The sequence below is a fragment of the Ipomoea nil genome, unplaced genomic scaffold (genome assembly GCF_001879475.1).
Source record: "Ipomoea nil cultivar Tokyo-kokei standard unplaced genomic scaffold, Asagao_1.1 scaffold3415, whole genome shotgun sequence".
In the NCBI taxonomy this organism is placed as follows: Eukaryota; Viridiplantae; Streptophyta; class Magnoliopsida; order Solanales; family Convolvulaceae; genus Ipomoea; species Ipomoea nil.
The window spans coordinates 145,285-172,214 of NW_017619843.1; the positions used below are offsets into that span (position 1 = coordinate 145,285).

The window sequence follows — 26,930 nt, forward strand, 5'->3', positions numbered from 1 at the left end:
AAACGTTTGATCGCAACCAAACGGTGGACCACAGCCCAAGAGTGTAATTCTGACCGCAGCTAGCTTATGAACCGAGCTCAGGAATAACCAATTTGATCGCAACCAAATTGGGGTATCATGCACACATAACACATAACAAGCACATGCAACCCATATTAACACATTGGAAAAGGGGAGAAAACGTATAATGAAACCTATGCATGGTCATCCACGTACTAGGAATAATCCTAAGGGGTTCATACTTCTTTCACCTAGGCCAACGGGCTACCAATTAAACTAGCATGCGATATATATAAGACTCATTTATCCTATGAATGGTACCCGAAACATCAAACCAGACTTTAGGCACGATAAACGGAGTCTGTTGGGACACCACGAGGGTCGGTGAAACATCAAACGGGGAAACCACCATCCCGATGTGGGAAAACCAGCGGGTGGAGGACCACCCGCCGGCGGCGAGAATCCGGGCAGCGGGTGCCCGGCAGGCAATCGCTTGCCCGCCGGCTGCCCGCTGCCGGCGACGCCCGAATGGGGCAACGGGTAGGTGGCGGGTTTCCCCTACCCCCACCTACCCCCCACTGACTCTTTATCACAGTAAACGTCCCGGGGTCTTTTGTGGAACCCGAAACCAGGCTTAGACACTTTTAAACGCAATTTATGACACCACGTAGACAATTAACGGATCAAAAGCAAGAATCAAATATCACATATCCTATCATGATTTCTAAGCATAAGTAACACCCGAACATGCGAAATCCCACCCAGTTATATCAAGAATAACACAATACGAAATTCCCAATTTTAACCTAGGGCTCTAATCATATTCAAATCAATAAATCATAGTTCATCTTTTAATCATCAAAACATCAAGATTCATCAAGAACATCATGTAATCCTCAAGAACCTCTTATCACCATCAAGATCATCAAGAATACATACAAAATCATCTCACAGTCATCAAGATCATATCATCAGTATCATAAACGATCCATCAAGACACAAGTATAGAGAGGAGGTCAAAGAAGATAATTATAGCAAGGAAAATAGGTTTTGTTGAGACATTGGTTACCTCTTAGCCTTAATTAATTTCCTTGTCTATGAAGGGTCTTTCTTTAAGATTCCTTCTTTCTTGATTTCTCCTAGGGGGATTTTTGGAACTTCTTGTGTGGTGAGGGATTATTGTGGTGTGGGTTCTAGGTGCCTCCTATTTATATACCTAAGAGTCCCTAATTAGGGTTAGTTCTATTCCTTCTAGAACTAGTGGATTGGGTTTAGGGATAAGGGCCCATGGACTATGGTGGGCCTTTTCTTAATTAATTTTTGGAATTTAGTCCTTTCTTTTGGGTAATTGATTAAATGATTAATTGGTTTTAGGGGCCGTAACACGGGGTGTTACAGGTAATCTGACTGAAACTGTCTACATGCGTCAGCCACCTAGATATATTGATTCTTAGTTCCCTCATCATGTTTGTCTGCTAAAACGATCTATGTATTGCTTAAAACAAGCTCCTAAAGCTTGGTTTAATCGTCTACACACGTTGTTTTTACTGTCAGTTGGGTTTAAGGCATCAAAGATAGATGTGTCATTATTTCACTATTCGTAGAATTCTGCTTCTGTGTATCTGTTGGTTTATGTGGATGATATACTTGTGATGGGAAGTGATAAGAATTTAGTGAATAATTTACTATCTAAATTGTCTACTACTTTTAAGATTAGGAGTCTTGATGAACCTTGCTTTTCGTTGGGATTGAAACTGTTAAATGTGATGATGGAATATTACTTTCTCAACAGAGGTACATGACATATATTTTAAAACGTGCTGGTATGGCAGAATGCAAGTCTCTAGCTACTCCTATTCTTGTCTCGAAATCTGTTCCATTCAATGCATATTTGTATGATGATCCTACGCAGTACAGGAGTCTGGCTGGGGCATTGCAATATCTCACAATCACATGACCTGCCTTGTCTTTTGCAGTTAATCAGTTGTGTCAGCATATGCGTGCTCCTACAATATCACATTGGGAGCAACTAACGTGAATTGAGGTATGTTAAAGGAACAATTACTTTTGGTTTGCGTATAAGAAAGTCAGTGTCAAGAGAACTTCATGCTTTTTGATTCTGATTGGGTTGGTTGTCCTGGATATTGTAAGTCTACTAGTGGTTATGCTATGTTTCTTGGGTCCAATCTTGTGTCTTGGGTCTGTAAGAAACAAAGAACTGTTGCAAGATCTTCTACTATGGCCGAAAATGCCACAAAGAGGGCAATGGCCATTACCTTCTTTTCACTTTCTTTTTTTAGAGTTAAGAAGAATGCAATAGTATTGCCTTCTATACTACTATACAATTTTATATATTAATTAACTAGAGCTGCAAACACCATTAATTTGTTTAATATATGTGATTATAAGATCTTCAAAGTAATTAAAGAATTGATACGGTTTGATAAGCATCATTCCTAATTCTATATTTAATTAGAACACAACCCTTGCAATTTTAATTACTTCGAATTTGTTTTTCTAAATTATTATTTTATTAAATATTAATTAATAAAATAAAGTTTTCAAAACAATAATCACATAAACAATGATTTTAAAATATTAAATAGTCATTTATAGCACAATGGATTGCATGATAATAATAACGTATTTTTAAATACTTTTATTATGTATTTATTTATTTATTTTATTATTTGTATTGCAGTGAACTTGATAATTATAAATGTGTAATTATTAGTGCAACTATATTGTAATTTTTCATGACATTCATATTAACAAAGGAGCAATGGATTACATAAAGGGCATATCGTCATCAACAACGGTGACTACCAAAGTCCAGTTCATTAGGAAATTGACTTCTACGTTGTTGACATCTATGAGTTTCCGACGGGCACCTGAGTATTGTGGTCAGCTGAACTTCGTCATCCGGCAATGGATTCAAGTCTTCTACATAACTCATTATGTAATAATGTAACGAGAAGACTTGTGGCACAAAGGAGTCCGAGACAGTCCCTCTATAATGGCATGCGCACAAGGTAAGCCATCTACAGCTCAACGACCACAGCTACATGTCCGGTTAGTCAAATTTACCTTAACATAGCGTCGCTGGCCTAAAGAATTGGAAGTTGATTCAAGTGCTATATCGTATATCCCTCTTTGGTTGTTATAGGAGCGAATAGTTGCATTATACTTGAATAGTTCCCGAGTGGACATCTACTTATCAATATCGGTTGGCCCACACAATCCATCTTGTTGCATTACTCACCAGCAAAACATCTGTTTTGAAACATAGCCACTAATTTGTCGAAAGTCAGTCGGGCAATAGCCGTGACAGGTAACATTCGACAACCCATTAGTGTATTGTTGAAAGATTCAGAACTATTGATTATCAAAATGCCAAACCTGTGTCCACAGTCATGAGACAATGCCCAGTATTTCTGTGGGATTTCTGCTAAGTACTGATATGCATCTAGAAACCTCTCTTGTATAGTCTACATTGTCAAGTCGAAGTCTCTTGAATGATGTGTCAATGCCTCGATGTCTATCGGAACTTATGCATGACTCGGCATTGGCAAAAAAAGTTGTCGCTAGCAAACGCAAGAACCAGGACCAGCTGACTTGAGCATTAAACCTACTGATTTCTTCTCATCTGGTATGTGTAAATAAGGGAGAAGAAGATAGTAAGACTACCTTCTTCTTCTCCCTTGTCAGAAGCTCTCCTCTGTACACACTAATTGAGGAGAGAGAAACTCTCCTCTGTACATATCCTAGCTTTTTTTTGTTTTGGTTGAAAAAGGTAGGATGATTACCTTCTTCTTGAGAAACCTAATGTGAAGAAGATAATTAGCTTAGTACTTTACACATTTTAGTCCACCTTTTCATTTCTACACATTTTTGTCTCATCCTTGTCAAATCTACACAAAAATCTAAACCACCGGCATTAATTGAAGGATAAGTGGTTTTAAAAAATGTAAAAAAGTGTTAATTACACGATTCTTTTGAGTTCTAATTTGAGATTTTTTAATTTCTTGAGCTCAATTTTACAATTCAATATAGTTAGATGATTTACTTGACTTTATCCCCCCCAAAAAAGTGTAAGTATAGATTAAATATACAATGTACATGTTAATACAAAGCCAAACATATAATTTAGGGGAATCAATATTCTAACTTAATATTGTCATTAAAATATAAATTACAAATTATATTTTTATTTTAAAGTGGTCTTAGTGGGGCTCGAACCCACGACTTTCGGCTCAAAAGACCAACACTCTAACCAACTGAGTTACAAGACCTACTCATTATATTTGTTGATAAATATATTTATTTTATGATTGTCAATGATACTTTTTTATAGTTTCAAATTTTCATATAATTTCTCTTTACAAACAATTTCAAATACATCGATTTTAATAAATGTAATCAATGTTTATCAAATTATGCCTATTTAGTTATGCAATATATTTTCACTATCTTCATTACTAAATATAAAACTTTGTCTATGACCTTGTGGTCGGACGACATCATTATGGCTCTCCCATATTGGAGGGTACAATACAGGTTCGAACCCTCTTGTGAAAGAGTCAGTAACCCTCAGAGCTTTATTTTTTGTTATCAGAAGGTGATCAAGAGAAGGTCTCTTATTCCCAAGAAGGTTCAGGTTAACATATGTACATGCCATTGTTTTTTAATTTTGAAGTTTGATGCATATATAAGACTGAATATCCTGCTTAAATTATTTACTCTTTAAATTATGTTAATCAATGAAAAGTTGTATTTCTTCTGTCACTCTTCTGGCAAATTGGTTCATTATATTTCAGTTTCTGCAACCTCTTGTTTCAGTTGTGTTAACTACTAAAATGTTATATTTGTTACGATCAAACACTTACCACTATGTCAAAAGTTAGCTTAGCTTTTGGCGTAGTGCATGGTAAGTGCTTGATCCTAATTAACAAGTGATATTAGAGTTTGGTCACGAGTTTGAGTCCTAATAAGAGCAGTTAAGACTGGCTAGTTCTAGAAGGGAGAATTGTTGGCCGGAGGCCAGTTAAGGGGAAATAATAAACACTATAGCTCTAACATAATTTCTTCCGATTCGGCCTGCCACTTTCTTCTGGAAAATTGGTTCATTTGAGGTTGCACGACATCCAACTAGCTTATTTGAATTGTGTTAACAAATACATTACATTGTTTATTCGCTCGCACTATTTGAGCAGGCTAAAGGTGAAGGTTCTAGGAGGGAGTGTGGTTGTGTTGACGAAAACTCCTTAGCTATGATCAATTAATTTCCTAGTGTAGTGAAGTTGTTGCTCCATAGTCCATGCATTCTCATACTGTTAGTGGATTTTAGTTGGTAAGCCCACATGATTATATCTCTTGGGTGTTGCGTTAAATCAAGTACGAATCTATAAGAAACTTATTAGCTTGTTATTGCCAAATTATCATGTACTGTGATGTGCCTTAGCTTCTCAAATATAATGGTAGCTAGGGTCTGCAATAAAGAAAAGATTTCGGCACTTCTCATCTGATCTGCCAAACCATGATACTACTATTATTTTGGTGGATGAAAACGGAGTGCGAATATACCATGCTGTTAGCGTGACACACTAATGGCATGTTTGGTTAATGGAATAGGTCAGGAATGGAATAACATTCTTTGGAATAGACCTATTCCATTGTTTGGTTCGTCACTTTGTCATGGGAATACTATTCCTAGGAATGACCTATTCCCTTTGAAAAGGGAATAGCCATTCCTATGGGGGGCCTTGGTATTAGCTATTCACATGCTTATGGGAATAGCTTTTATATTAAAAATACCAAAAATACCCTTACATACATGGGGTTACCCACCACTGCCGCCACCATTGCCGCGGCCACCACCCCACCAACACCATCGCTGCCGCCACCACCACCACTACATATCTTTATAAGGGTATTTATGTCTTTTAAAACATATTTCATTTCTATTCCTTAAACCAAACAAACACTGTAATATAATTCCTAAAGTTTATTCCTTCCGCGAACCAAACAATAGAATACAATTCCTATTCTATTCCTTGCATATTCCATTCCTTATGGAATAGCATTCCTATTACCCCAAAATTCATTTCGTGAACCAAACGTGTTGTAAGGGTGTGTTTTGTTTGCACATGGGAATCATAATCGAAATGGGTATCAAATACTTGGTAGTGGTAATGGGTTTTAGTGAAAGTATTTTGCATGTTTTGTAGTAGGGTCGAATGAGAATGATTATCAATAATGTTTTTTGGTTATGTATGATCCTATAATGGGAATAAAGATTTTAAAAATACAAAAACACAAAATCAAGACAATTGATTCTAATATAAAGACATCCAAAACACCAATATGAACAAAAAAATAAAAATAAAATTTTAAAAGCACTAATCAAAGGGGATGCGAAGGAATAAGAGAATGAAAGGGGATGATACCCTTATTTTATTTGGGTATGGGTTTTACAATTAAGGGGGTATTTGAAACCCATAGTTGTGTTCTAAAAACCTATCAACCAAACAACACCAATCACTATGATACCCATTCCTTAGCGCTAAACCTATCAACCAAACACACCCCAAGTTATAATAAGCTACCAAATAATATGTATGGGTTGGGGAACTTATTATTTTCGTCTGCCTTCAAGGAACTGATATGATCGGATCGAATTGGCCTTGTAAGCATACAAATGATACACGTTTAACCTTATTATAATTGGCTAATTTATTTGACAAAGGTTATAATTTAATTAGGTGTAATCTTTGGACCGTACTCCTATCTGGAGCTGTCTTAGGATTTTATTCACGCTAGATCAGGGTCAGCATATATTTCAGTGGGTTTCTCTAACCAATTTCAGTTGAGCTGAACTAGTATTCAACCTGAATTAAAGTGTGTAGATATCATTTATCAAAGGATTTCTGGTCAGCATTATTATGGGAAGTTGGTTACGTTGTAATTAGTATCAAAGGGTTGGAGTTCTATCATTATGATTCACGGTTTTCATAGATATCATTCCAAGCATTATTCTCTCTATATTAATCAGTTTATCAATTTATTATTATGTGTTGAAGTGGTGATCTCACCGTATTAGTCTACCTGAAGTTGGTTCAACAGTGTTGAAGCTTGAAGAAAGATCTTGGCATGCATGCACTTCTCCATAATTAGATGTTGTGAAGATTAAAGTCAGTTTATGTGGCTGAGGCCTTTATATATTCAAACCTCTTGTAATCTTTGTGAACATCTAGTGGATTGGGCTAACGTTATTTGCCCCGTAGACGTAGGAGTTTAACTCCGAACTACGTAAACAATTGTCGTGTTCCTGGTTCTACTTTCTTAACTTTAATTTGTTTTTTTTTTTTTTTGATTCGAGAATCATCGTAACTAATGGTACGTTAATGTGTTAATTAAAATCAAGTAGAACTATAGGCTTTAACTTGCACTCAAGACCCACGGTTCAATTTCATTTGGTATTAGAACTTGGAGACTTAAATTATTAGTCTATAGATCTTGCTATCCCGTGTTTCTTGAACTCGAGTTTTCAGCGCTTTTAGTGCTTTCCTTGCTTTGTTCAATCTCAAGGTGTGTTAAGTATTTCAGGATGGATAAATATAAGCTCCCTCCTTAGTTAACAGGTGATAACTACGCCTATTGGAAAGCCCACACCAGAACTCATCTTAATGCTCAAAGATAACGTGTTTGGCGTTCAGTTTTAACAGGATGGACAATCCTACTAAGCCTGGAGCAACTCCAAAAGATCTCCCTGTAACAAAGCCTGAAATAGAGCGGGATGAAAATGAAATAACTAATGTTGGATATAATGATAAAGCTCTTAACACTATATACTCACTAATGCATGAAAGCCAATTTACTTTGGTTACAGGTATTGATTCAGCAAAAGCTGCATGGGAGATACTCGAAACAACCTACGAGGGCACGAGTTCAGTAAAGCAATCTAAACTACAACTTGTTCAATTTGAATTTGAGGAACTACCAATGAATGAAGATGAAACCATTGTATGTTTCCATGGTCGTGTCCAAGAACTTGCCAATCGTGCAACTGTGCTTGGAGAACCTTTATCTCAACTGAATCTAGTCAAGAAAATCCTAAGCTCTCTACCACTGTGGTTCAGGATGAAGGTAACAGCTATTCAAGAACATGACAGTTGGGAAAATAAATCTGTTGCCCAATTAATGGGAAATCTACAAACTTATGAAATGGAAATCCTAGCTAATCACATGAAAACAAAAAAAAAAACAAAAAACGGTGGCCTTTACAGCTGAAGAACAAGGTGTTGCATCTGATCCAGAGAAACTATGTGATGATCCAGTTGTGTTTTTAACTAAACAATTTTCTAAGATTTTGAAACAGGTGTCTGAAAAGAATTCACGCAATATCAAGTTTCAAAAAGGATCAAGCTCAAACACATCAAAGAATGGTCCTGTAACGCCCCCGATTTTAGCAAAATTTAAATGCTTAAATCATGAAGATAAATCTAACCATTTGATAAAATCAAGCGGAAGCTAATATTAAAGTACGAGGATGCCATGCCACATCTATGTAACTATAGATGCACATGCTACAATCTAAACCAAAAACCATCATTAATCTAACAATTCATAAGTCTAGGCTCAAATGCCACAAAACTAGAACTACAGAAAAACAAGTTACGCTATCTCGGTCCACATCTAGCGCGCTCTCTTGATCTACTCAAAACCTGTAAAACAAAAGGGATAGCACTCGTCAGCGAATAAAGCTGGTAATCCACCATTACGCATTGAGTAACATATAATATAGATATAGAGAAAAGCATTTGAGACTTTGGAATACAATATATAATCCTTTAAAAACGCGGAAGGAACAACATAAGACTCACCATGAAGTCACTCTCAATCAAAGGCCAATCCCAACAAATTACTCAGTAATCAATAAGAACGTCAGAAGCAACATGCTTAACAACAAGATATATCATACGATAATCAATCAAGAAATGACATTAATCATACTCATAAACCATGAGAGACAAGAATCACATTCAATGACAAGTACCGAGTTCCAACCTTATGCCCTGTTCCAACCATTCTCTCCAGGCCAACCTTATTACAGTTCCAACCATTACCTCCTAGTGCCACCCTGTACACCGAATCCAACCTTATTCCTCCCGAGCGATCCGCTCCCCGCCTGCATCTGCCAGCTTTTACCGCCAAACGGGGACACTTCTGGTGTCAATAGTCATGTAGAATAGTACTAATCACGTGATAGTCGATATATCTCCTTTCATTATTGTCCACCAATCGTATAACATTACATAGTCATCATCATAGAGGATTTAGGCCCATCAATAGCCCAATCAAGTATCAACAAACGGATAAAACATATGTACAAGATTACATCAAGGATTACAACCGATAGATTTCAATGAAAGACATGAATAGACCATTAAACAACGATACACCATCAATAGGCTTTAATCCAAAGACTACCATGATTGGCAACACAGGTTTCCAATCCTCATTAAAAACAAACGAACAACACATACTAGCATCAACAACATTAGGACTAGCATGTACATCAAATGGAGAAACATAACGGTTCATCCGAACCTCAATGACTTCACTTAAATCCAACGAATCACAAGGTTTGACCATAAACACGATTCAAGACTCATAATCCTATCATGGATACTTAGGACATCGTTCTAGACGTACGAAACATCAAAGGAGACACCCAAGTGTACAACGATTCAACAAAACGGAGGCCAAAGCATCACATACCAGTGGGCGGAACGGTGGGTGGACAACCTCCCGCCACCCCTACCCGCTTGTACCAGCAGGTGGAACCACGGGTGGACAACTACCCGCGGTCCCCCCCCCCCCCCCCCCCCCCGCCATACACCAAGCCACCACCCGCGGGTGGAACGGGTGAGTGGACAACAACCCGATGTTCCACCCGCGGGTACACGTACCCAGGGGAGAAATTCCCTTCGGGGAAAAACATCAACAATACCATGCTCAAGTCCAAAATACCCAAAACCTCACATTCAACAAGGAAATGACTTGAACACATGAATAGCTCAAAAGATAGCATTTAACAACCCTAGATACAAGCTCTAACATTCATAAATACAAGATTATGCATCAAATCTCACAAGAACATCAAATAGAGTATCAAGAATCATCATAACAAGTTCAAAATATGTTTTGTAAAGCATGGGTTACCTCCTTAGCTTAGCAAACCAAAACCAACGCCAATCTTAGGCTAGACTCAACTAATAAGCCAATCTACCGGGAACCTGTGAATTAAAACGAACCTTCACTAATTAATCAAACCATTAAAACATTAATAATTGATAAGGGGATTTGAACTCTAGCCTAACCTAAGATTATCAATAAGCTTTACCATCTAAACCAAACACGCTTTTGTTAATTTAAGTAATTAAATCCTTAATTAAACCAACACTTAAGCTAAAGGTAAAACTATTAACTAGAAGCTAATGATTAAAACTTAATTACTACTTAAGCTATTGTAGGAATTGAACCCTAGCCACCCCTCACACAAAACAAAGCCTTACCAACGTAACTAATCTAAACAACCACTTGAGAATTTAAGCAACAACAAATCTAATTAACACTAAGTAACCAACAAAACCACTAAACTCCTCACCTCATCTCCTTCCTCGTCGATCTGCCAAGGTGCACCGAAATCGAAGCCAACTACCAGCTTTCAGCGTTGCTCGCCACCACCAACACGCCGCCGTTCGGCTTCCACTGGAGAACGCCCAATGTCGTCAGCACCGCATCACCGGAGAGGAAGCCACCGTTGTTGCTTCATGAAGAGGGTGACAGCAGGTGGTTGTTCGGGAGGTGCAACACCCGCTGCCTTCCACCACACCGTCCAACACTGGTTTGCGCCAAGCTTCACTACCAACGCCGCCAGCTTGTTGCCCTTTTCTGCTCGCCAACTTCCCGCCACCACAAAGGTATGAAACGCTGCCACACTGTACCGCTGCCAAGCTCCATTTGTCGGCTGCTTCATGCCTAAAAGAAGGTAAGGCAGCTTGGATCAAGAAGAGGGAGGAGAAGGTGAAAAAGACGGTGAGAGGGAAGGGATGCGGATGGTGGCGTGTTGTTTTGCTGCTGCTAACCTCGCCAAAAACAGCGATGAGAATGAGAGGGAGGTGATGGGTGGTGGTTGCTGCTCACGAGAATGGAGATGAACAAGGAAGCCGCTAGCTGATGTTTAGGGAAGAAAAGATACACTACGAACATACACACTATAGATAGAAAGGTTCTAGCTTAGATAGTGGGCTTTTAGGGTTATTATAGATTTTGGGTTAAGGTATTGGGTAAAACTTTTGGGTCAAGACCATACATATATATTTTTTGGGCATACAAAATAATAACACATTTTTATATATATACTCACGGGCTTGACTATTTGGGTTCAATACTTATATAATAAATAATTATATTTTTGGGCTTAAGACATTTGGGTACAAAAATAATAGTTCATATAATAAATAGACACGAGCCCGTTTCTAAAAATATATATACATATTTTTAGTAAAATATTTAATATCGGGACTATAATTTATATTAAGAAAATGCGGGGTGTCACAGGTCCCAAGTCTGGCTCATCGAATTACAAGTCCTCTGCCTCTCATCCACTCCAGTCCAAAAACAAATCCAGCAACAAAGGTATTCGCTGTTACGAGTGTGAAGGTTTTGGCCATGTCCAAGCCGAGTGTCCCACTTATCTAACGCGAAGGAAGTCGATGTCTACCGTGACCTGGAATGACGATGAACCTAAGCAGAACCCACTGGATATGATGTAGAGGAAATGTCAGGTAATTTTGTTGCATTCACCACCAGAACTAAAGTCCGCCCAGATTCTGATGATGTCGTTGATTCAGAAGGAGGTGAATATACCTTAGCTGAAGATTTTGAGTTACCTTCTCTTTGTTATGAAGTAGAATATAAAAAAAAATTGTACTCCAAATGGCAGGCTTTACTTAAGGCCAATCATTCTTTGTCTAGTGAGGATGGGATATTAGATAATGCTAGAAAAGTTTACAAGGGTCAAGTAGCTGATACAGATCTATCCCTTAAGATTGCTCTTGGTCGAGAATAAAAGCTGAAGTAGGAAGTAAAAGCTCTAAAGCGAGAGCTGAACATTCTCAAAAAGCAAATCCAAATGATGGACACCACTTCCACTCTTGACAAAATTATCGATTTAGGAAGACAATCAACTACCAAGTTCGGTTTAGGTTTCACCGGTGGCAACAATAAAGACAAAATCGTCTTCATCAAAGCATCTGGACCAGATCCAGAAGATATCCTAAGTCAAGCTCAGCTCGACAAAATCATGGTAAAGTATGGCAAAACAAACGTGTTTTCAAGGTTTATAACCCCATTTGCCATTATTGCAGGATTCACGGCCACATCAGACCTGAATGATTCTACTTCTACAAAGATCAAAGGGCTGAAAATATAAATATAAGTATATCACGCCATTTATTAAGCAAATTTGGGTTAATAAAACTGATTATATTTGTCATATTTATTTTCATACCAAAAGTACAGGTAGAGAAGAAAAATGGTATTTAGATAGCAGTTGCTCGCATCATATGACGTGAAATGCAAAATATCTTAATGAAATCAAATAAAGCAAAGGTGAAGTAACCTTTGGTGATGGCGTCAAAGTCAAAGTCAGTGGAGTTGGCGCCTCAAATGTCACAAGACTGCCAAAGTTGAAGAAGGTGTTGCTTGTAAATGGTCTACATGTCAATATTATAAGAATTAGCTAGCTCTACGATCAAAATAGGAATGTGTGCTTCACCAAAGACAGCTACAGTGTTATGGATACAGAGAAGCAATGTGTAATGGAAGGTAAACATTCAACCGACAATTGTTACATTCTAACAAATGATGTTCTCTGTTGCAGGTCCAGCATCAATGAGTCTGAGTTGTGGCATAAAAAATTGGGCCACTTGCATTACAGATCTCTAGACAAACTCATAAAGATAGAAGGAGTTCGTGGCTTACCTAAGTTGAAGGTCGACTCACTTAGTGTTTGTGGTGCGTGTCAAGCTGGAAAACAAATAAGAACACCTCATCCAGCTCAAAAAACCATCAACACCAGCCACTTCCTGGAACTGATCCACATGGATCTTATTGGACCAACTCAGATGGAAAGCATTGGAGGTAAGAGATATATTTTAATATGTGTTGACGATTTTTCGTGTTTTTCTTGGGTAATGTTTCTTAGGGAAAAATCCGAAACACTTAGAGCCTTCAAAGCATTAAGTCTTAAGCTTCAAAAGGAGAAAAACGAACCAATCATTAGATTCTAGAGTGATCATGGGCGAGAATTTGACAACAACTTATTTGAAGAATGCTGTAATCATTTTGGAATTACTCACGAGTACTCTGCACCAAAGACTCCTTAACAAAACAGAGTAGTGGAAAGGAAAAACTGCACCATTCAAGAAATGGGCAGAGTTCTGCTTAATGCAAAAGCCTTACCCCCGAAAATTCTAGGTGAAGCAGTTAATACCTCATGCCATATCATCAACCAAGTATACCTTCGACCAGGCACAAGTCAAACTCAATATGAAATATGGAAAGGTAAGAAGTCCAACCTTAAATATTTTCAAATTTTTGGCTCACGGTGTTTTATTTTGAAGGATAGAAATCCCACTGCAAAATTCGAACCAAAAAGCGACGAAGGGATTTTTCTTGGATACTCGACAAACAGCCAAACACATTGGTTGTACAACAAAATCTCCAAAACCATTATGGAATCTATCAATGTTGTGGTTGATGATCAACCGGATGAAGTAGTTGAAATATCACAACCTGCACTAGTGTCGGAACCTATAACAAATTATCCAGAATCTCCTGAACCAAGTCCAGAGTCTTCTGAACCTAGTACAATTACTGTTCAACCTGATCCAGAACCAAACACTGAACCTGAGTCAGAACGGAGTGAAGTAGATATACCAACTCAGATTTAGAAAAACCACCCAATTCAGAAAATTATTGGAGATCCAAGTGCTTGTGTCCGGACTAGAAGGAAACCAAAGCGTGATTATCTTCAACTAGCGTGATATGCGTGCTATACTTTGAAAAGGAAGCCTTATCGGATGAGCACTAGAACAAAGCAATGTAAGAAGAACTAGGACAATTTGAAAGAAATAAGGTATGGATTCTTATTCCTAAACCTAGCAATGTTAATGTTGTAGGTACCAAGGGGATCTTTTGAAACAAAACAGACTCAGCTAGCAACATTGCAAGAAACAAAGCACGGCTTGTAGCTCAAGGTTACTCTCAAATTGAAGGAATCGACTACGATGAGACGTTTGCACATGTTGCTCGTCTAGAATCAATTCGTCTACTCCTGTCTATTGCATATGCCTTAAAGATCAAATTGTTCCAGATGGACGTTAGGACGACCTTCTTAAACAGATATCTAACAGAAGATATATATGTTGCTTGATAAGTGCCAAAGATGCTACATTTTGTGTGGTACTTTGAAGTCATATTGTGTTATATTTGGAGTCCTTTGAGCCTATTACATTCTTAGAATAGCTTACTTTGATAAAAGATAGGAGAAATGACTAATTGTGGTTGCCTTTTATAGGAAAGAGCAAAACATTGTCATTTACAGGGCATTCCGGCGACAGTTTGGTGATTGGAGCTTATCTTGAGCTAGGAGTGTCAAAATGAGGTGATTCAAGTGGCATTGGAAAAGGCCTGGTTGCAGGAAAGACTAACCATCTATCATTTTCCCTCTTTAGAAATCAGATTTTATAGTTCTTAGTTAGGGTTTTTAGATTAGATTTACATTCCCTCTTAGATCTACACTCATTGATCAACAACTCTTGAAGATTGGATCACAATTGGATTTGAGATTGGGTAACCCTACTCTCTTAAGCTTTCAATTCTATATTCTATTGTGTTATCTTGAATCTCTTTCATTTCTCTTTCAATCTATTAATGATGATGAGTTGCTAGACTTCTAGGATTTGGATTGGATCATTGGAATTGATTTATGATTGTGTATTCATGCTTTGTATGGATTGAATGATGAGAATGGATGTATTGTTTGGCCTTGAATGCCTATGTTGTAGAGGTGTGCATATGGACCTCTCTCCATTGAGAGCTCCAATGGAGAGATGGGTGTGAGAGTGGGAAAGGAACAAGAGATTGTCCTTTTCTTAGTCTTGCCTTTGCAATCCCCAACTTACGATCCGAGAGGGCTAGGTTTGGGGAGGGGAAGGTAGACCGCCCACCAAGTGTTTGGTGAAATGCCTCACCCGACTTAGGAATTGAGAGACTAAGTCCTACGTGGCTTAGTGTTGGTGCCATAGTTCTCCCTTAGATTAGTCAAGCCTTGCACCATAACTTGTCCACTTGAGACCGATGAATGCATGATCATGAATCCTTTCCATCCAAATCCCCATTTTACTTATTTGCTTGTTTTCCTTTATTTCCTTGTTTTCTATGCTTATACCCATGTTTCCACACAACTTCCCATACTCTTTCTTTGCACCTAGCTTATCTTATTGACACATTGTGACAACGGGTTGTCTTGAACTTCGCTTACTCCGATTTGTCATCCTTGAGTTCGACAGTCGGGGGTTCCACAATTCTCGTTTACACTTACACACACATCCATCCCACTAAACTTACACCGTATCACAAATATAGAACTGAAAGCTAAGAAAGAGAATGTTACCAAATCTTCAATCAATGTGAGATCCAATCCTTGTGGAAATGTTGCTCAACGAATGTCTTGTGAAATCTAACCCTAAAACTAAGCTAAGAGATCTGAAATTGCAAGAGGAAAATGATAGATGATGAAGTGATCCTGCAACAAGCCATTTAAATAGGCTAAAGTCTGAAATTTCCACTCAGGACCAATCCACGCACCTTCCCAGTGCGTGGGCCTGATGCATGAGAATTTCTGCTCCCAATCCACGCACTTTTCTAACGCGCGTGGGACGTGCTCGTGGAATGGGAATTAGCCATTTTCTTCTTCATCGGAGTTGTAGCCCTTGAATCACCTCATTTTGGCACTCCTAGCTCAAGATATGCTCCAATCACCGAACTGTCGCTGGAATGCCTTGTAATTGACAATGTTTTGCTATTTCCTACAAAGGCAATCACAATTAGTCCATGCTCCTAACTTCTATCAAAGTAAGCCATTCTAAACATGTATTAGGCTCAAAGGACTCCAAATATAGCACAATATGCATCTTAATTACCACACTAAATGTAGTATCTTTGGCACTTATCAATTTGTTATCTTCAATTTATGTTTTCAATCTATTAATGATGATGAGTTGCTAGACTTCTAGGATTTGGATTGAATTTGATTTGTGATTATGTATTCATGCTTTGTATAGATTAAATGATGAGAAATGATGTATAGCTTGACCTTGAATGTCTATGTTGTAGAGGTGTGCATATAGATTCTCTCTTCATTGTAGGATCCCAATGAGAGAGGAGTGTGAGAGCCGGGAAGTGGCAAGAGATTGCACATTCCTTAGTCTTACCCTTGCAATCCCTGTCCTACGATCTAAAGGTAGACCTCCCACCAAGTGTTTGATAGAATTTCTAACCCGACTTAGGAATTGAGAGACTAAGTCCTACGTGATTTAGTGTTCACTACAAAAAAAAATGTGGAAACAGCGACGGGCTAATTCCGTCGCTAAATAGGGAAAATTCGTCGCTAAAGTGTTTAGTGACGAAATCCGTCCGTAAAAAAAGGCGCGTCGCTAGATTTTAGTGACTCAATTTATTTCCGTCGCTAAACGAAAATAATCCGTCGATATTTTTCTTCTGGCGACGATTTCATGACGAAATTTGCGAGAGAATAACCACGGAATATTCCGTCGCTAAACCAATAAAATATCTATCGCTAGCTTCCTGTCACAACGATCTGGTGACAAAACTTGCTAGGAAATAGCGACAGACTATTCCGTTGCTAAATATAGCATTTAAAATTTCCGTTGCTAATTTGTTTTTATTATTTGCATTAGATGTCATTTAACTCCAGCTTAATGACAAAATATTAGTCGCTAAATTTTTCCGTCTCTATTTCGTTGCCATTCTTTATAGTTATTAGAAACTTAATCTCTCCACCAGACATTTTTTCAATGCTCCTATAAGAACTTCTGCTAAAACTTTAACACACATGGCACAAGTAACTCTTGCTCAAACACTTGTCAATGGTAGTGCAAAATCTTCACACCTAATAGCAAAAAAGGTATATACAGACAGTTAAACACCAGAGTGTCTAGAATAAGGATTAAGGAATACACTTGAGGCTAACCTCATACAAACAAAATGATATAAACTACAAGATCATAAATTTAAGCAGCTCCTTTTGATCCTCATTCAGATAATATAAACGCAGCATCGTAAACATACATAAACAATTAAACACGCACACATATACAATAAATAAATAAAAACATATCTATGATTAATGCAGAGCAGAAATAATTTTTGCTAATCCTCGAAAAATTTCCTCTGTAAAAAAACACAATACACTAAAGTAAAGTAGACCTGAAAAAGTATGAATGTAAGCTAACCTAAAGAAAAATTAGAGTGAAAGTTTGGGAATCAATTGATGGCGCCGGAGGATGTGATGATGTGAGGAGCGGAGGGCACGAGGCGGTAGAGACGAGGGAGAAAACAATGTGACTATGAGAACCGAGAGATGGGGGCGGAATCTGGTGGAAGAGTGGAGAAGCTGAAAGTCGAAGACGGAGACTGGTAGAGGCAACGCAAATGGCAGAGGCAGAGAGGAGAACATGAACTAGGGTTAAGGAGATCGACTTTAGAATAAATTAGGAATTAAGCAGAGAAGAGACCATGAATTTTAAAATTTAATATTAATAATAAATTTATTATCGTTAGCGACGGACCCGTCGTTAATTTTGAAACAAAAAATTCACTTAATCAATTTCTCTTGTAAATTTAGCGACGGATCCGAGAATCCGTTGTTAAACTTATTTTTAAATTTTTTTTAGTTTTATAAATTTAGCAACGGATTTGAAATCTGTCGCTAAAACATTTTCTTTTAAATTTAGTTTTTATAAATTTAGCGCTTTATAACGACAAATTCTAAAATTCGTCGCTAAAATGTAAAAACCAAAACAACTCGCTAGAATATTTAGCGACGGAATTAAAAATTCGTTGCTAATCCGTAGCAATTAAAATCATTGAGTCTGCCCTAGAAAAATCCGTCGCAAGTCCATCACTTTTTTTACGCCAAAATTTGCCGCTAAAATTAGCTACGTATTTAGTGACGAAAATATTTCGTCGCAATATTCCTCACAAATCCTTCGCTAATTGTTGATTTAGCAAAAATAAATAAAATCCGTCGCTACTTTGTCGTTATTCCATCGCTAATTTAGCAACAGAATAGGTTTGTCGCTAAATCCGTCACTATATAGGCATTTTTTTGTAGTGGCGTTGGCGCCATAGTTCTCCCTAAGGTTAGTCTTGCCTTTTACCATCTCTTGTCTACTTGAGACCAATGAATGCATGATCACAAATCCTTTCCATCCAAATCCCCGTTTTACATAGTTGCTTGTTTCACTTACTCCTTTGCTTTCTATGCCTACATCAATGTTCCCATACCACTCTTATCTTGCACCTAGTTTACTCTTGTCGATGCATTGTGACACGTGATTGCCTTGTACTCTATTTACTCCGATTTGCCATCCTTGAGTTCGACACTCGGGGGTTCCACATCTCCAATTACACTTTCCCATCCACCATGTATACTATAGCATTATCATTGCTCAACCGAAAGGATTTGAAGATCCTCATCATCCTGACTATGTGTATAAGTTGGAAAAAGCATTATATGGCCTAAAACAAGCCCTAAGGGCGTGGTATGAAAGGCTGACTGAGTATCTCCTTCAGCACGGCTACAATCGAGAGGGAGTCGACAAAACGCTCTTCATCAAACGGTCAGGTAAACACTTAACTATAGCTCAAGTTTATGTTGATGACATCGTTTTTGGATATACTCAGACAGGTGTTACTGATCAACTCGTCAAAGTCATGCAACAAGAATTTGAAATGAGCATGATTAGAGAGTTGACATACTTTCTGGGATTACAAGTAAACCAAACAGGTGAAGGCATTTTTATATCTCAAGAAAAATATGCAAAGAACCTACTGAAGAAGTTTGGTGTATAATTTGCTAAGGATGCACGAACCCAAAATCTAAACTACCCAGCATTAATTGAAGGATAAGTGGTTTAAAATATGTAAAAAAAAAAAAAAAAAAAAAAAAAAAAAAAAAAAAAAAGTCTTAATTACATGACTCTTTTGAGTTAAAGTGTCCTATTTGAGATTTTTTAATTTCTTGAGCTTAATTTTACAATTCAATATAGTTTGATGATTTACTTGACTATATTAACCCCCCCCCCCCCCCCCCCCCCCCTCCCTCCAAAAAAAAAAGTGTAAGTATACAAGATATTAAATATGCAATGTACATGTTAATACATTTAACCAATGAGAAAGCCAAAGATATAGTTTAGGGGAATACATTTAACCAATGAGAAAGCCAAAGATATAGTTTAGGGGAATCAATATTCTAACTTATTATTGTCCTTAAAATATAAATTACAAATAATATTTATTTTAAATTGGTTTTGGTGGGGCTTGAACCCACAACTTTTGGCTCATAAGACCAACACTCTAACCAACTGAGTTACAAGACCTATAAATTATATTTGTTGATAAATATATTTATTTTTTGATTGTCAATGATACTTTTTTTATATTTTCAAATTTTCATATAATTTCACTTTATAAACAATTTCAAATACATCTATGACACCCCGTATTTCCTAAAAATAAATTATGGTCCCGATAGTAAATATTTTAATAAAAATATTTTTATAGCTATTTATCTTGAAAATGGGCTCAGGTCTATCTTGTATAGTGAACCAGTATTTTATACCCAAAATGGTTTTAATTCCTAAAAGCCCAGTAATTGCTCTTGAGCCCAAATATATGTGTAACCTATGAGTGAGTAATTTTGGACCCATCATATACACCAAACCCTTATAATATATATATATATATATATATATATATATATATATATATATATATATATATATATATATATATATATATATATATATATATATATATATATATATATATATATCTGTGTGTGTGTGTGTGTGTGTGTGTGTGTGTGCGTGTGTGTGTGTGTGTGTGTTATTTTGTGAGCCCAAGTTGTTCGGCCTAAAATCCACATTTAGAGATACCCAACCCAAGTCTAGCCTTGCCCACCTTCTAAATATGAACCCTACTCTTTAGTGTGTGTATGTATGTATTGTATCATCTTGCTCCCTTGAAGCAGCTGCATACTTCTCTCGGCCATGCTACAATGGCAGTAACGCCATGAACCTCCAAACCAACAACCACCTCCTTCACCCTCCTTCTTGACCAAGCCAATCCCTCTCCGTATCTCTTTCCCTTTCCCGGTTTGTCTCTCCCTCAACCTTAAAGAAGAGCTTCAGTAGCAGCGTGAGGCAGAGCATGACCGGCAGAGGTGTTGCTTTGACTTCTTCGGTTGGTGAGCGGCTCCAGCGTCCTTAGCAAGTAGTCCGGCAGTGCAACAACATCAGGTTCGGCCTCACCTGTATTCCAGCGTAGCTCTTAACGTGGGCAGAGTCTTCCGGCAGCATCTCATGAGATGAGAACCAACGGCAGTACAGCTTGGGGACGGTGATGCGTGGCAGTGGCAGTAACGGCGTTGCGGCAACCGGGTCTACGAACGGGAACCTCGGTGGCTCTCATCCCTTCTCCGGTGGTGGTTTTGGTTCTCGTCAAGAAGTAGAGCAGCAAGCAGAAGTAGGATGGTGTTCTCCCTCATGTTCCACCCGCGGGTACATTATGTCGCTTGTTGGGGGATTTGTTCCCCGTGATTCTTTTACCTCGGTATTTGGTCTTTTGACTTCCCGATGTTCTTTTGTGGAACTATTTGAGTGTCTTCTTGATGTTTCGTATGTCTAGAACTATATGGTAGGTATCCATGTAGGCTTTGGTTTCTTGAATCGTGCTAAGTGTTCAACATTGTGTTTCATTGAACCGTGATGAGTCTTGTGTGTTCTTCGGAACTATCTTTCGTTTACCCGTTTGATAAGCATGCTAGTTCGGTGTTTAAATGCTAGCATGTGTGTTGTTTGTACCTTCCTATTGGGTGATGATAACTTGTGTTATTCATCGTTGTTGTTGGACTGTGATCCATTCCTTGATTGAGTATGGTTTCATATCTTCATTGTGATCCGTTGATTGATTCCTGTTGTGGTGTGACGTGTGTGTGGCTTTACCTGGATTGCACGATTAGTGGTATGGAACACAAGTCACCAAGGTATTGCAGCGGTCCTCGTGGTGGCCGTGACGTGATTATGGAGTTGTGACCTTTGTGTAAGGTTCACATGATTCTTGGGTGGCATGTGTTGCCGTGTGTGTGTACGGTACCCTCGTGTACTATGAAATTAGTGGTCTTGTTGGTGGTTTGTTGGTGGGGGACGACGGTCCCAGGAGGGAAAAGGTTGGACTAAAAAGTACAGGGGTCCTGGAGGTAATGGTTGGAAGAAGATACAAGGTTGGGGTTAGCCATAAGGTTGGAACCGGGCATAAGGAAGGCATATCAACTCGTGATGGGGGTAGCCATCGGTCTTGTCTTTATCCTTTGTGTTGTGGTTATCCTTTGTGGTTTTGGGATGTGTTCCCGTATCCTTGTTGAGAGTGTTGAGTCTTGTGTTGATTATTGCTCTTGGTTTTGTACTTATATACTTATGTATTCCGTTTCGAAAATGTCTTTACAACTTATATCTTATCTATGTATGTTATTTCACAAGTATCGGTGGGTTACCAGCATTATTCGCTGACCGGGCGTCGTCCCATGTTTTATTGTGTTCTTTCAGGTGATGTCTAGACGAGTGCGCGGTCTAGTGCTTGCTTGCATAGCTTCTCCCTCTTTGTTTTGTGGCCTGTGTGCCAGTTTAGATGTAGCACTTTGAGACTATGGGTTTAGATGTAAACATTGCAGATGTTGCTGTAGCGTTCATCCTTTTGGTGAACGTGGCATAACACCCCATGTTTCGAATTATGTTTATCTAGTTATCTTTCAGTCTTCCGCTGTGCTTGTTGTTTAGTTCAGTTATCTGCATGTTTAAGGCTTTTAAATAGCTTTTTTTTAGGGGGTGTTACAGTTGGTATCAGAGCCTAGATTTGAGCCTAGGATGTTAAGTGTTGGACCTTAAGAACCTAAGTTGAGCTTAGGTTAGTGCTTGTAAGTTGACCTTTAAGTTGCTTAGTGAAGCCTTTAAGTGTTTAAGTACCTAAGTATAGGATTCTTAGGACGCGCGGTGAGGTTGTATGTTATCTTTTGTTATCTGTGTAGTTCTCTTATCTTGCTTTGTTGTTTAGTGTTAGTAGTAGTTTTAGTTGTTGCTATCGGTTGGTGTGAACCTTCTCGGTAAGTCGCCTCGATCTGGGTTCATTGAAGTCTTGACGAAGACTACGGCTAAAGTGTAAGAAGACCGAAGATTGACTGATACAAGATAGTCAAGTCGTGATGGTTGCAGCTGAGCACGTGGTCAACGCAAAGAATATAGACCGCTTCCCTCGCAACCTGGAGTCAGCTACATCAATCTCCGTTCGAACAAGTGGTGCCGTTTCTCGTACGATATCGTCATCTGTTCTACGCTAATCCTAGAGTTGAAGTTCACCTTTCGTGCAACCGAAGTCCGATAAGAAGCAAGACGTCGTTTAGAGTTTGAAGATCAAGTTTAGAAGACCCTCACTCGTGAGGGGAAGTCAAGAGCGGTCGCAGACGCTCTAAGAAGATGTCAACTCTCGTCAAGGGGTCGTCTTTGGATCAACGTGATAGAAGCCTCCCAGAGTTAAAGAGCTACGAGTCAACCTGGATCCGTTCTACGCACGAAGAGTTGAAGTGTAAGATCGAAGTGTTCAACACAGAAGTAGTTCTACCTATCTTCAGAGAAACCAAGATCGGGAAAGTTTGAAGCAACAAACTTGGAAGTAACAAAGCTCAAGATGGCCATACAGGAAAGCTTGGACCTTTAAAAGTACACGGGGAAGAGGAACATCGTTGTTGACAAGTCGCCTGATCCTGTGAAACGTGAAGAGGTTGAGTAGTAGTTAGTGAATGAGGGTAGCGCTATCCTAGTCGGCACACCTGGAAAGTTATGTCTAGCATGAAGACTTTTGGTAAGAAGATTTGGCAACAAGAAGAAAGAGGACGTACCGAGTCGCAGTCAATCATTGGGGCCATCAGAAGACTAAAACCGGCAAGAGCGAAGCAAAGACGGATCTGATCACCGAATGTTCTTAAGTTGCAAACGAGACTCTGTGTCGATGATTCTTGGTAAGAGATCTACATAAAACCAGGAAGGACCGAGAAGTAGCTAATCTTGTTTGGGAAGTTTGAATAGTAAGAGGAAGGACAGTCAGAGATCGACTTAAGGACCAATTCTACCATTGGACCATCATAAGTAGGACATGTTTGTGCTGCAACAAAGCTTTCAGGGAAGACCTACCGTTAATCAAGACAAGAAAAGACCAAGTGGTTGTAACCGACTACCTTATGAAGATTGCAAGTTATCAACAGTGTACAAGACTCGACCTACTGAGCTTCTAGTAAGGACTTGAGCAAATCTTTGGCAAAGACGTTAGATTGCGGAAAAGTTCCACCGTTTGTGTTTGGCTTAAGGTTGCAGTTGAGCTCTACGTTTCGACCGGCTTTAGATGGTTATCGAAAAAGAATCATACAGATCAAGAATGCAAGTTGGAAACTTGTGCTATCGATTTATGAAGGCCGTGGATTGTTCCCTAAGGATGGGTCAAGTTTCCCTTACAGTGGTGGTTATCGTCATGCATTCAAGGGACTCCTTACAAGATTTTGTGAGATTTAGAGTGCCAACAGTCTCGATGCTAAGGAAAGTGCAAGGAATGCGTGGGTGCTTAAACCTCGATGGTCTTCAGTTACAGCAAGGAAGGAAGTTGGGTTTGTAAATCATCGAAGTCTTGAGATGGCAAGATCAGATAACCGGATGCGCTTAAAGAAAGAGGAAAGCGGTGGTTAGCGTTTCGATCGATCTTGAGTTAGCTAAAACGAACACAAGCCTATCTCTAAGAAGATCAAGGAAGTTTGCTAAAAGTTTCGTTACCGACGCAATGATGAAGACCGATAAGGGAGGCAAGCCAGCTCCTAGTTGCCCAAGTCCGTGTGAGTTTCGCTCAGCTGTAACAAAGTTGAAGAAGAAACCAGTGTTTGAAGAAGGGTTGGTGGTAAAAATGTTTGTGATCTCAGTTTACGAAGTGGGTCCGATAAAGATCTTAGCGTTAGAACGCGTCAGAATCGGTGTAAGGCACCTTCAGTTTGTCAAAAGTGCAGTGATCGAAGCGTCAAGTCGAAGAAGTCGCCTGAAGCCGAGAATCCTTAACCCTCTTTAAGCCACCTTCCTCCCCTTCCCTTGTCAAACCAAATGTCTTTTTCCGAGAAATCCTTCCCATCTTTTCGAATCTCGTTCTTGATTCCTTCTTAATTTGATTCTGTACAAGGTGACAGCCTCGTTTTCCTAAGTTGTAACCTTGAAAATCTTGATTTCCCTTTTTAATCTATGCTACCTTTGACTCTAAATCTAGTACCCTTCGTTAGGAAATCGTTTCAATTCTGTCCAACCCCGTTCTTGATCTCTCACTTCAAACAATTCTATGCAAGGTGGCAACCTTATTTTCTAAGTTGCAACTTTGATGACTTTGATCCTAATCCTAATTAACATCGTCCTCAAGTTTGGAACCTAAACTCTCATCCTCTTGTCTTACCAACCATCGTATCCTTGAGTTTAAAATCTAAACCCTCCCACCTTTCTAACCTTTCGAACCAAATCCTTTCCAAAACCTAGTGTATATATATGTATATTTTCCCCGTAAAATATTTTCTCTATATACTATCGTATTTTTGTGACACTCTTATCCCCAAAATGATTTTTCTAGCTTCGGGGACGAAGCTTCTTTTAAGGGGGTGAGGATGTGACACCCAGTATTTCCCTAAAAATAAATTATGGTCCCGAGAGTAAATATTTTAATAAAAATATTTAAATAGCTATTTATCTTGAAAATGGGCTCGGGTCTATCTTGTATAGTGAACCAGTATTTTATACCCAAAATGGTTTTAATTCCTAAAAGCCTAGTAATTGTTCTTGAGCCCAAATATATGTGTAACCTATGAGAGTGAGTAATTTTGGACCCATCATATACACAAAGCCCTTATAATATATATATAGAGTTAATACCATCCGAGGTCCTCCGAGTATAGTGGTTTTGCCACGTTTAGTCCTAAACTTTCAAATTTACCATATGTGGTCCTTCGACTTTCAAATTTAGCCATCCGTGGTCCAAGTTAACCACCCATGGTCCTTCAACTATTAAATTTTAACCAACCATGGTCCTTTTAAGAGGACCACGACTGGTTAAATTTCGAAACTTGAAGGACCATATGTGGTTAACTTGGACCACGGATGGTTAAATTTGAAAGTCGAAGGACAACAACTGGTCAATTTGAAAGTTTAGGGCTAAACATGGCAAAACCACTATACTCGGAGGACCTCAGATGGTATTAACTCTATATATATATATATATATATATATATATGTGTGTGTGTGTGTGTGTGTGTGTGTGTGTGTGTGTGTGTGTGTGTGTGTGTGTGTGTGTGTCTATATATATATATATATATATATATATATATATATATATATATGTGTGTGTGTGTGTGTGTGTGTGTGTGTGTGTGTGTGTGTGTGTGTGTGTGTGTGTTATTTTGTGAGCCCAAGATGTTTGGCCTAAAATCCACATTTAGAGATACCCAACCAAAGTCTAGCCTAGCCCACCTCCTAAATATGAACCCTACTCTTTAGTGTGTATATGTTTGTATTGTATCATCTTGCTCCCTTGAAGCAGCCGCATACTTCTCTCGGCCATGCTACAATGGCAGTAACGCCATGAACCTCCAAACCAACAACCACCTCCTTCACCCTCCTTCTTGACCAAGCAAATCCCTCTCCGTATCTCTTTCCCTTTCCCGGTTTGTCTCTCCCTCAACCTTAAAGAAGAGCTTCAGTAGCAGCGTGAGGCAAAGCAAGACCGGCAGAGGTGTTGCTTTGACTTCTTCGGTTGGTGAGCGGCTCCGGCGTCCTTAGCAAGCAGTCCGGCAGTGCAACAACATCAGGTTCGGCCTCACCTGTCTTCCAGCGTAGCTCTTAACGTGGGCAGAGTCTTCCGGCAGCATCTCATGAGATGAGAACCAACGGCAGTTCAGCTTTGGGGACGGTGATGCGTGGCAGTGGCGGTAACGGCGTTGCGGCAACCGGGTCTACGAATGGGAACCTTGGTGGCTCTTCTCCCTTCTCCGGTGGTGGTTTTGGTTCTCGTCAAGAAGTAGAGCAGCGGGCAGAAGTAGGATGGTGCTCTCCCTCATGTTCCACCCGCGGGTACATTATGTTGGTTGTTGGGGGATTTATTCCCCGTGATTCATTTGACTCGGCATTTGGTCTTTTGACTTCCCGATGTTCTTTTGTGGAACTATTTGAGTGTCTTTTTGATGTTTCGTATGTCTAGAACTATATGGTAGGTATCCATATAGGCTTTGGTGTCTTGAATCGTGCTAAGTGTTCAACATTGTGTTTCGTTGAATCGTGATGAGTCTTGTGTGTACTTCGGAACTATCTTTGGTTTACCCGTTTGATAAGCATGCTAGTTCGGTGTTTAAATGCTAGCATGTGTGTTGTTTGTACCTTCCTATTGGGTGATGATGACTTGTGCTATTTATCATTGTTGTTGGACTGTGATC

The 26,930-nt window shown here is 38.9% G+C and overlaps 2 non-coding genes across 2 annotated transcripts; both read right to left on the reverse strand.

Moving 5' to 3' along the window:
• Positions 1–4,218: 4,218 nt before the first annotated feature.
• TRNAK-UUU lies at positions 4,219–4,292 on the reverse strand. The gene has a single exon. It is a non-coding gene; the product is annotated as a tRNA-Lys (tRNA).
• Positions 4,293–19,680: 15,388 nt separating this feature from the next.
• TRNAI-UAU lies at positions 19,681–19,754 on the reverse strand. The gene has a single exon. It is a non-coding gene; the product is annotated as a tRNA-Ile (tRNA).
• Between the last annotated feature and the right edge of the window lie 7,176 nt (positions 19,755–26,930).